Source organism: Phocoena sinus, chromosome 15 (genome assembly GCF_008692025.1).
Source record: "Phocoena sinus isolate mPhoSin1 chromosome 15, mPhoSin1.pri, whole genome shotgun sequence".
Taxonomy (NCBI): domain Eukaryota; kingdom Metazoa; phylum Chordata; class Mammalia; order Artiodactyla; family Phocoenidae; genus Phocoena; species Phocoena sinus.
The window spans coordinates 33916096-33926856 of NC_045777.1; the positions used below are offsets into that span (position 1 = coordinate 33916096).

The following is a 10761-nucleotide window of genomic DNA, read 5'->3' on the forward strand; positions in this document are numbered from 1 at the left end:
AGCCCACATTCAGGGCTATATCTTGCGAATTTTTTCCTTTTCCCACTCTTCTGCATAAAAGATAATTCCAAAAATTAAGAAGACTTTAATTCTAAGCCATTATCTGGAGCCAGTTTCTCAACCTCAGTGTTATTAACTTTTGAGGCTAGATAATTCTTTGTTGCTGCGCTGTCCTGTGGGATGAGCCCATTGTGGGATGTTTAGCAGCACCCTTGACCTCAACCCACAAGATGCCAGTAGCAAGTCACCAGCTTCTCACTGCACCTGATCTTCCCTCCCCTGCCCCCCACCTCTTCCACCTCCCCTATTTCCCTGCCATCCCCTCCCCTACTCCACCCCCACCTCCCACCATCTTGCAAACTAAAAAATATCTCCAGAGAATGCAATATGTCCCCTGGGGGCAAAATCACCTCTAACTGGGAACCACTGGCCTAGAAATATGTGCAGTTCTAATTACTCCTAGCTTTAATCTGATTTTCTCTATCATGTAACTATTTTTTATGAGACTGCCCCCCTTCTGGTTAATTAAAGATTCCAGGTAATCAAGGCTAAAAACATTCCGTAATTGACGCCAGCTTGTTTTCTCCACTTTCTCGGCATTCCATACTTTCACAAAAAAAAGGACATTCAACTTCTGCTTGTTTATCTTAACAGGTGTGCTCACAAGTTTCTGAGTCTTTTTATTCTTCTGTGGTTGCATTACAAGCACTGCCTACAGGAAGGTAGAGAGATGCTATGCCATGGAAGCAAGTCAGTCTAGTGGATGAAGACACAGGCCCTCCAGCCCGCATTCTCCTGCACCACTTCCTAGCTGTGTGATCTTGGGTAAGTTACCTCCTCTTTGTTTTCTCTGTGAAATGGATTCCTGCCTGATAGGGTTATTGTGAGAATTAAATGAGATGTTTCACTGATACTTAGAAGAGTGTCTAACACAGAGAATGTCAACAGTTGTTTATTATTATTCCGTTGGTATTATCTGCACCTCAGGGTCTTGTCAGGAACAGCAGAAGGGCCAGACTCTCACTCATAAGCACATACTCTGTGGTTTTGAAATTTTATTCAAGCAAAGTTTTAGCCTATATTTTACATATTTAAATTGTGTAACATATTCTATTTCTACCACAGACTTTTCTATGTAGGAGGTGGGAATATCACTGAAACATGTAAGCTGCTTGTTAACATTGGCTACTCTTGATTAATTCATAAAAAGTTCAAAAATGAACAAAACTGATCAGTGAGAGAGGGTTACCTTTGGTGCTTGGGGACAGGGATAAATTGAAAGGAGCCTGATGAGGATTCTGGGACAATTTAAGTTCCATTTTTGGAGTTCGTTACATGAGACTGAGGAGTTTGTGAAAATCCATCAAGCCATTCACTGATGATTTAGGTACCTTTCTTTAGCTATTTATAGTTCAGTAAAAGTTCAAACATACAACACAGATTAATTATAGAAAAATAAAAATCTTGTTCTACACCTAATAATATTGTTTTTGAGAAAAGTAGAGACTTTCAGAGTTAAAACATTTTTGGTATTTTGTTTCATTATGGTTCCTGCATTATTCAAATGGTTTTTTGGGGAAGCTTGATTTCTTAAACTCTGTCTGTGCTTGTGTTATAAATATGGCATGGGGTGTGAAAAGAAGTTACTATATGGTTGTTTATGTTCACATAGCCAAACACAAACCTGAATATTTTTTTTAACTCAGACATAATATTGAGAAGTGCTACTTGGATAACTTCAACTATATTTTTAGCTTCTCATGCTATTGTTAATGTGAAAAATATAAAACTAAATTACAGGTCCCCCTATTTTCATTATGGAACAATTTTATAGCTGTCAAAAACTTTGTGTTTCACACTTCCCACATACACAAGGCTACACTTGTACTAGAGTTTATGAGTTTTTCTTTGGCTTTTTCTTAGTAGCTGAAAAGTTGATATAGTAATGATTTTGTTGCAAAGTTGTCAAAATAAATAAACCACACAAAGCAAAGACAAGGACACTTAAATTCCAGAAAAAGATGAAATTTAGGTTATAACCATGCATGGTAAATAGAGGAGCCATTGGTGGAATGACCATATTATGCCCAAACCTCTTTCAAGCCAAAAGTTTCAACATTTTCACCCCATTTTCCCCCCAGAACTGCTGCAGATGAGACAGTCTGACTGATGAGGTTTCATGTATTTTTATTTTTTCTGCCATCTCCTATAGATGTGCCCATAAGCAGAGAAATAATAATAAGACCCAAGGGCACAGAGAAGGTGAAGAGGGAGGGTGGAAAACAGAGCAGTTACACCCTGGTTAAACCCTCAGCAGCCCATAAAGTAGTTTAGCAAAGATTGCTTATGAAAACTTAGTAGAATATAACAGCATCTTTAAATGAATAAAATTCTCTAAGGATGATGTAGAAAATATAATATGATTCATAATTCTAGCAAAAAGCACATTTTCAGAGCATAAAAACAGTTAGAATGTTCCTAATAGTAACACTGAAACATCCTTGGTCCTTTTTAATCGTGCTTGCATTTAACAATAGAATATTTAGAAATTTAATTACCGCAGCCTATCTTTACATCTAAGCAACATATATTAATTTCACCCATGAGAAAAAAATCATGGTAAATGTCAAAGCAGATTCACATTGAGGTTCAGATGTCATCACAAATGACCTTCCTCTTCTCCTTCTAAATATAAGCTGTGTTTGTTTCCCCAAAGAGCAAGGTAGCTTGGCCTGAGGGGTTCTCATTTGTCTAGTCAGATAATAATGCCTATAACTAACTTCTCTTTTTAAAATTGCTATGCCTTTTTCCCATTTTGTGTAGTAGGCCAGGCCTTTTCAAGTTTTTTTCACAGAGGCAGGCAGAGTGGTTAGTAAGAAACTGTACATGCTTTGCCTTGGGTTCAAAGCCTAAGAACCAGCTTTGTGCTTAGGGTGGAATGTAGAATTCTGGTGACAGCAATGGGCATGTCCTTTGTTTCCTCTGTTCACTTAGAGTCTTTGCAAGGTTCTAAGTAAATGCTATTAACAAGCATTAATACAACGCATGAGTATGGAATTTCAGGGAGAGTCAAAGTAGCAGAATGAACAGCGAGGGGAATATGAGACAACCCAAGTAGCTGAAGTCAGACATCCTCAGCAAAATGAGGTTGCTGATGGCAGACAGGTCTTGAGGGTCTGAGTCTGACATAAAGGCTGTAAAAGTATCAGGACCACCAACTGCTACTTATGCATCAATACCATAGAAACTCCCACACGTGAGAGAGATGCTTGTGTATTAGAAACAAGTGATGCAGATATATCCATAGAATCAAATGTGGCAAATGTAAGAATAGGCAACAAAACCCCCAAATGAATAAAACAGTAACATGGGGAGGGGGTTTGGAAAGGGGGCATCTTTAATGACTAAACCCAATGACAAACTATTCTCTGGTGGAAGTTATGCCATATATGTCATTTGGGAGATTATTTCAAATGGCATTCCCAGGAATATTCTCTTCTGGATGCCTTGGTTCTGTCAATTCTTCCATCTCAGAGTTTCTTAATCCTTGAAATCGGCATTGATCTTCTATATCCAGCTATCAGCTTTTATACATTTGCAATTTATTCTCTCAAAATAGAGGCTAACATAAAGCAAGCAAAGTGGACGTGAGGCAAACTTTCCTCCCGGGGTCAAACTGGTTGCTCAGTGACCTGCTCACAACTTTAGGGTAACTCATAGCCCTACAGTCATTCATCCCCTGGAGCTGTCCCCATGAAGCTGAATAACCTCTGTCTTAGCCTGCCAAAAGGTTTCTCAGCTCAGTGCTACCCTTGACTGGCACTCTGTTATTATGCTATATTTATGCCAGGAAAGTTGTAATTAGCTTTGTTCTGCTGCAGACGTATCCAGCCTCACATGCAGTATAAAAGGTAATAAAATAGGTGGGCAGATATAAAAACCTGAATAAGCACCTTATGCATGATTCCCAAACTGATGAAAGAACCAAGAAAAGGGAATGTTCATGGCTTCAAAAGCAGTAGAGGCCAGCTAAGAAGCCACATCTAGGTACGGCCAGCTTGCCACACAATGTTTAGTCAATCCCCTATCTCTCCCCCATTCCCCCAGTCCTGTCCACTGACAAGACTGTTCTGTAACTTGGTGATATTTATTTGGTGGAAGCTCTTTTGTTTTGTTTTATTAATATGGCATTTCATATCTCTTTAAGGGGATAATTTTGTTTAAAAGTGGACTTTTAGAATTCCATTGTTCAGTATCCCTGCATTATCCGCTCTAGATCTTGTCTGGGATGTGAATGCCATCTGTTTTTATCACACATAGCCACATGTGTTTGCAGGAATGAAAAAAGAGCTGGCAGGAAGGTACCAAAACATTAGGTCCACAGTGCCAAAATCGTTGTTATGAGCTGATGAATCCCCTTTCATTCTCCAACCTGGTTATAAGCTCCCTGAAGGTGAGATCTATTGTCTCTTTCACAGGCTTTAGTTAAACATGGGCTAGCTGTAGATTATTAACAAATGAGTCATCAAGGAGATGCACTTAGAAAAAAATATACGCTTTTTCGAGACCCAGGTTAAACATTTTAAAAATAATCTTTATTAAGCTATTGACAAAGGTTTTTCCGACATTATGTGGGATTTTGGGGAACTTTGTGTATTTGTCAGTTTGTTCAGTGAAAACAAATTCAAATAAAAGAAATGGATACGTGTAAGGAAAGATTTTCAAAGAAAGAACAAGTATGAATTTTGTGTATACAGAAGTATAAAAAGAGAGAAAAGAAAAACAAAGAAAGGAGATCCAGAGGAAAGAGATGAAAGTATATTGATGAGTTGGTATATAATACTTAACAGTGAACTTGAAGTCAGGAAACATTATGGTTACTGTGCCTTCCGGAATGAGCTATAGAGTAAATGTTATTTCTTGTATTTTGTGGTTATGTGAGAAGAAGTGGGTGGGGAAGGACTCCTCATCCATCTTAAAAGAGGGTCCTAAGAATAAAAAGAGCAAATGGTATCATGCAGACAAGAAGTGGTCTAGCTACCAGGTAGATATAGACATTTTTTTCTGTCCTCTTCTATTGGGTTTGTATGTAGTGAAGTGAGCTAGATGCAAGGGAACATCTGAGAACAAAAGTTCAAACAATATCTTATATCTGTGTAGCTTTTGACAATTTACTTGCCTATTTTTGCATTAATGTTCATATTTAATCTTTCTAGCTCTTTGAAGTGGGAAGGGTCAAGTTTATTTTTCAGATGAGTGAACCAAATCCAGGAAGAGTCAGGAAACTTGATTGACCAACTTCTCAGCTAGTTAAAAGCAGAGGTGAGATTCAAACCTAAACCTACCTCCCAATTTAATGCTCATCTAAGTCCTCACTCCCTGTCCTATAAAGAGCCTCAACAGCTTTGAAGGGAAACCAGATATCAAGGATGTTTGCAATTTCCCATAGGACTCAAAGAAAGCAGTTTTAATCCACAGCTAAAATTTCATCTGCATTTTTATAACCAGAGTGTTCAAAATCCCAGTGCTAGCAGTGCCAGCTTCCACTTCTGGAATCTTCTTCCAGAGGAAAAACCACCCAATTCTCCCCTTTTGGCCACTGACTAGAAAACATGGGATTTGGGGCTGACAAAGTAATTCTAAAGGGAACTCAAGGACCTTGGTAAGTTTAAGACAAAATAAAGACATTTGAGGATGTCTACTAATTTCCCTGATGACTGGTGACAGTTTTGCCATTGTGTCTAAGGGAAGTTATCTAAAGTCCTAGTGCACATTTCTTCACATTAATTGAGTAGGTTCATATTGTTATATTAAATATACTTTTTATTTGGGGGGGGATGAGAGGCTTGGATTGTATTTTCCTTTATTGAACCTTGCATTTTTTTGTCAGCTTAGGTATTGAATATGGTTCACTTTGTAAGAAAAAGAGAAGGAAAAAGTAGGATATATGAAAGATTTAATTACATTTATTTTATGGAACTTAGTCTTGAATTTTAAATTCATAGATTTTTTTTAGATAAATATGTGCTTTTTAAAAAGCACATTTTAAAAACTTCTTCTATGCCGTAACAATATAACAAAAAATTCAGTTATAAATGTTTATACTATTCATAACAAGTGGCATTTTTTTCATTCATAGAGAGCTTCATTTGTTTTCCCAATGTTGACTTTTTCATATTCAGAACGAGGCATTTGAAGGATTTGACATTTTACAGTTGATAACAGAAAATGGAAAAAAGCACACTTTTTTTCCTCCCCCCTTCTGCTTTCATAATTCTATCCTGGCTCAACATGACTTTTTTTTTTTTCTCTCCCCTCAAAATTTCCAAAATTGTTTATACTGTTGTGATAAGACCAAAGTCAGTGAGTTTAAGACTGGAAAGAATTTTTTTTAAGAAAATGTTGAAAATGTGATTGGGTGGAAAATGGGTAGAAGGAGAGTGAACACTTGTGATGCTATTTCTTTGACAAGGTGTCAGCTCAGCTCCCTCTGTATCATTCGAAATAATAGAAAATTAGTCAGGCCATACTTTTTCACTCCAACTCAGATTTCAATATTGTACACTTTTTCTTTAAAGAGGTGTGAAGTTTCTTTTTAAGAGGACTCTCTAAATATAATAGAAATTTCCATACCTTTATATATAAATGTACATTATATAAAACACATGAAGAAAAATAAAGATTAAAAAAAAAAAGATTAAAAAAACACCTGAAGAAAAGTAAAGATTAAAAAACAAACAAACAAAAACAAACACATGAACACTTTCAGCCAAAATCCAAAGAAAATCAGTTTTAAAAATGTGAGAGGTGCTTGGAAAGTCTCATTATCAGGCCTAAAACAACAAATGAGCTTTGAGATTAAATCTTGTAATCATTATGAACATTAGCTTACGTTTTTTCTTTTTGACACAAAATTCTCACAGGTGGTTCTAATTAGGCATAAGTAGTGACAGTGGGCAGTTTGACTAAATCCAGATCCTAGCCAAGAGTAATGGAAAAAAGTCTCAGCTTGCCTGCTTAGAAAACAGAATCTATATTGAGACAGTTCAAGGAAATGACACCCAGGACAAAATGTAAAAACCGTGGCTTGAGATCCTTTGTGTTTTCTTCCTTTAGAGAGCCAAACACCATGAAACACCTAATGCCATGTTTCTTGATGCACACATTAAATTCCAAGTTTCTTAATGAAAGCTTGTGTTCCTCTAAGACAAACTCTGTCCACTTTGCCATCTTGTAGGAAAAATACAAGGTTGTATGTTATATATATTGTCAGTCATTTTTATCCTTTGGTCTGGCATGGCTGAATGGCTAGTTGATAATTCTGTCAAGTCATTTCCTAAATAATTTACTGTTTTCATTAAAACTCTCTATTACCTTTAGTTTAGTTGAGCCATACAGGAAAGGAAAAAGATCTTTTTGGAAATAGTTTCCAAAAATCAGTAGGTTAGTAAAACTTGGATCATTCACCTTACAAGTTTTGTGATAATAAAATTTCTCCCTAGTCGTTCGTGTTCCTTTCTTATTAGTTAACACTTGTGTTCTATGAAGCAAACACACTCATCCTTGGCTAAGAAATGTCTTGAAAAATTCATGCAGGTATTTAACAGCCATCCAGAGTAATTTTTTAATCTTCTTAAGCAGGACCATTGCACATAACTGTGCCACTGCATTATAGGACACCCAGTCAATGGGATGAGTGAGGTTTAAAATTTATGCCTTCCTGACAAGGGGCTGTGTCTGCATGAAAGAAGTTGCAGCATTTTCTAATTTGCAGAGACTGGGCTTACTGCCTTCCACTCATAAGTCATTCTTGGAAATCCAACCAAAAGGTTTTTTAAAAAAAGCAAAGGATCACTTATGTAATTATTTACTTATTTTTTTTCCTACTCTAAATAGTATATTATTGTCAATCAATGAATCTGAATTATCTTCATATTTTTCCCCCCAGATATGGTAAGGCATGATATATCGGCCATTGACATCTCACTTTGTGATTTCTTAAGCGTGCCACCCAAGCTTGCTGAAACATGGGTTTCCTTGGCCGATTCAATGTACATTGATAAGGTAGATTAAAAATTGGGGAGTGAAGGGACAGGAAGAAATACCCAGAGAAGCCCATATACACTTTCCTCCACATGGTGGAAAATATGCTCTTGACTAAACAATTTTCAGAGCAGTTAGTGATGGTTCATTTCTTTCTGTATACCTGCCCCTAAGATACAGAGTGAAATAGCAAAAGTGTAAGCAGATAGCCTTTAAAACTCTAGCTTTTGTGAAACATATCTTCATTTTGATGATAATAATTATTATTATCACTACTATTATTTTACCTCATACAAAACTGTACTTGAATTCATAGCACTCACAATTCCTGGATGTTATCTTGGAGGAATGATTTCTTCTGAGTCAACAAGGTTAAAAGTGTGAAGGAAAGCAAAACAAAGTAGTCAGCAGTTTATAAACAGCATGTGTTTGTGAATTTTACTTTTTAGCAGCTCAAATTGATCTCAACTGAATACCCCTTGAAGTTCTTTTCAGCTCTTGCTGTTTGCAGATGTAAAATACTTTTTCATATCAGTGCAAAAATAACTGCTCTTTATTGGTGGTTAGATTCCTAATGAGGCTGATTTCCTACAGAGAAAGGCCTGGAATGTCAGTCCCACCCTTTTAACTAATAGTGATAAAATAGATATCTCTGTCCTATTGCTTTGGGGAATGCATTTGATCTTAGCAGGGGATCCACTGATAATGAGAGGAGTCCTGAAGAGAAATATCAGAATTAAAAGGTAGAACATGCTATCCATTTTTCTTATATCACCACTAGTCTAAGGAATCCCTAGGGGCCTGGACTTGTAAAAGATTCAGCAGCTTATCTCCCAAAGCTTTTCCAATTCAGGGGAGATGACATATGCAGAATAACTCATTGTCTTGGGATCTTATCAGGATTTAAAGAATATTTTTCCAAGTGAAGTTCAAGACTGGACACTTTTGGAAAGGAATCATTTTGAGCAAACTTGTTTCCTAACTCCTATCTACCTCATGAAGCTGTGATGGGTCTACAATTCACCATGCAAAAAATTTCTGATCCGTGTTCAACTTGCCTCCTCCCATGTGTTTCACTCAAACACGCCCTTAACAAGTCAGAGAAGGTTTCTGGCAGCTGGTTTTGGAGTAAGAAATCCTGGACCAGCTAGAAGGGTGGGATAGGGAGGGTGGGAGTGAGGGAGACGCAAGAGGGAAGAGATATGAGGATATATGTATATGTATAACTGATTCACTTTGTTATAAAGCAGAAACTAATACACCATTGTAAAGCAATTATACTCCAATAAAAACATTAAAAAAAAAACAAAAAAATCTTAGGGAACTTAATGCACCTTGGTCATATTTTTTTTCTTGTTACTTACAACCCCTTCTCTCTCTTTATCCTTTTCTCTGGTTGTCACTTTCTGTTTCTTATTTTATTTTATTAAAAAATTTTTTTTTGTCTTTTTCTAGAGTGGCAGCAGCTAGAAAAATTCCTAGATTGTGTCGGCCTTCGTCTCCTTCATCACACACAGAGAGCTTGGGGCAGGGGCCTGCTCTTCTCGTAGCCAGCAGGACACCTACTGGTCTAACCAACCAGTCGAAGAAGAGAGACCATTGCTGCTCAAATGCCCAACTTCCCCTAGCTACAATTGATATGCCTTCTTTTACTTGTGGAGTTACCTATTAAAGCCATCACTTATTGATTTTAGAGTCATATATTGCAACTTTTAATCACATCAGTTCAGCTTTCTCTTCTTTAGTGCTGGAAACTGCCCATCAGGGCCTCTATTTTCTTGTTGTCATTCCCACTGTCTCAAGCAAGGAGGCAAGGAGGAGACTTCAAGCTGGAGCTATAATCCTAGAACTACTCCAGGTTTTACTTAAATAGTTGTACTGATTGGTTTCTTCATCAGTAAGTTAATCATGGATTTTCTCCCTCAATTTTGTCATAAGCTCACCTAAGAAAAGCTATAAACAACACCTTTTTTTTCTTCAAAACATAAAAAAGGACTATTCACAATAAATTAATACAGGTAGTACAAAAGCATGGTTAACACGTTGGGATCTCCCAGCACAGCAATTAAGTCATCTTTCCTGTGGCTTGCTGAGAGATGACAAAGTGAGAAAACTTTAGGTGCAACTAACTTTGGATTCTTCATAAGTCTCACCTCTGCTCCTCATTTTTCCCGTCTGTAATCATGGCTATGGGTAGAGATCATCTCAAAGTTCTTCCAGTTCTAATATGATATGTAATTATAGATTTTAAGTGTGTGCATTTCACTTGAATTTCTCTCAGAAGATGAGATGATATGAATATTTCAACATAAAAAAAATGTATTGCGGCCCACAGTGGCAGCAAGCTTTTTAAACCACTGTGTAAATACTTCCGCTGGTAAGATGGTCCTAATAGTGAAGAATAAAACCCATGGAATTGGAAGGGAGCAGCTTGGCAAGTCAGTGTTCTCTTGGTCCCAGAAATCCTGTTGGTTGAGAGGAGATGAGCTGATAGGCCTGGTGATGACAAATATCAACACACTTTGTAGATATAACTTCATAGATATAACTAGTCAAGTTGTAGTATAAGGGCAACAGTGGAACGCATCTCTCAAATACCTTGTGATATTTGTATAGGGTGCTCACCCACTGTGAAGTGTGAGCATTCCACAGGGAAGAATTAGCTGATTACTCAACTAACTTCCAGACTACATGCCTCATGCTGGGAGCCCAGCCCTG

At 37.1% G+C, this 10761-nt stretch overlaps 1 long non-coding RNA gene across 1 annotated transcript; it reads left to right on the forward strand.

Moving 5' to 3' along the window:
* Positions 1-677: 677 nt before the first annotated feature.
* LOC116739531 lies at positions 678-9653 on the forward strand. The gene is made up of 3 exons (XR_004345614.1): positions 678-825; positions 5217-5322; positions 9499-9653. It is a non-coding gene; the product is annotated as an uncharacterized LOC116739531 (long non-coding RNA).
* The last annotated feature ends 1108 nt before the right edge of the window (positions 9654-10761 follow it).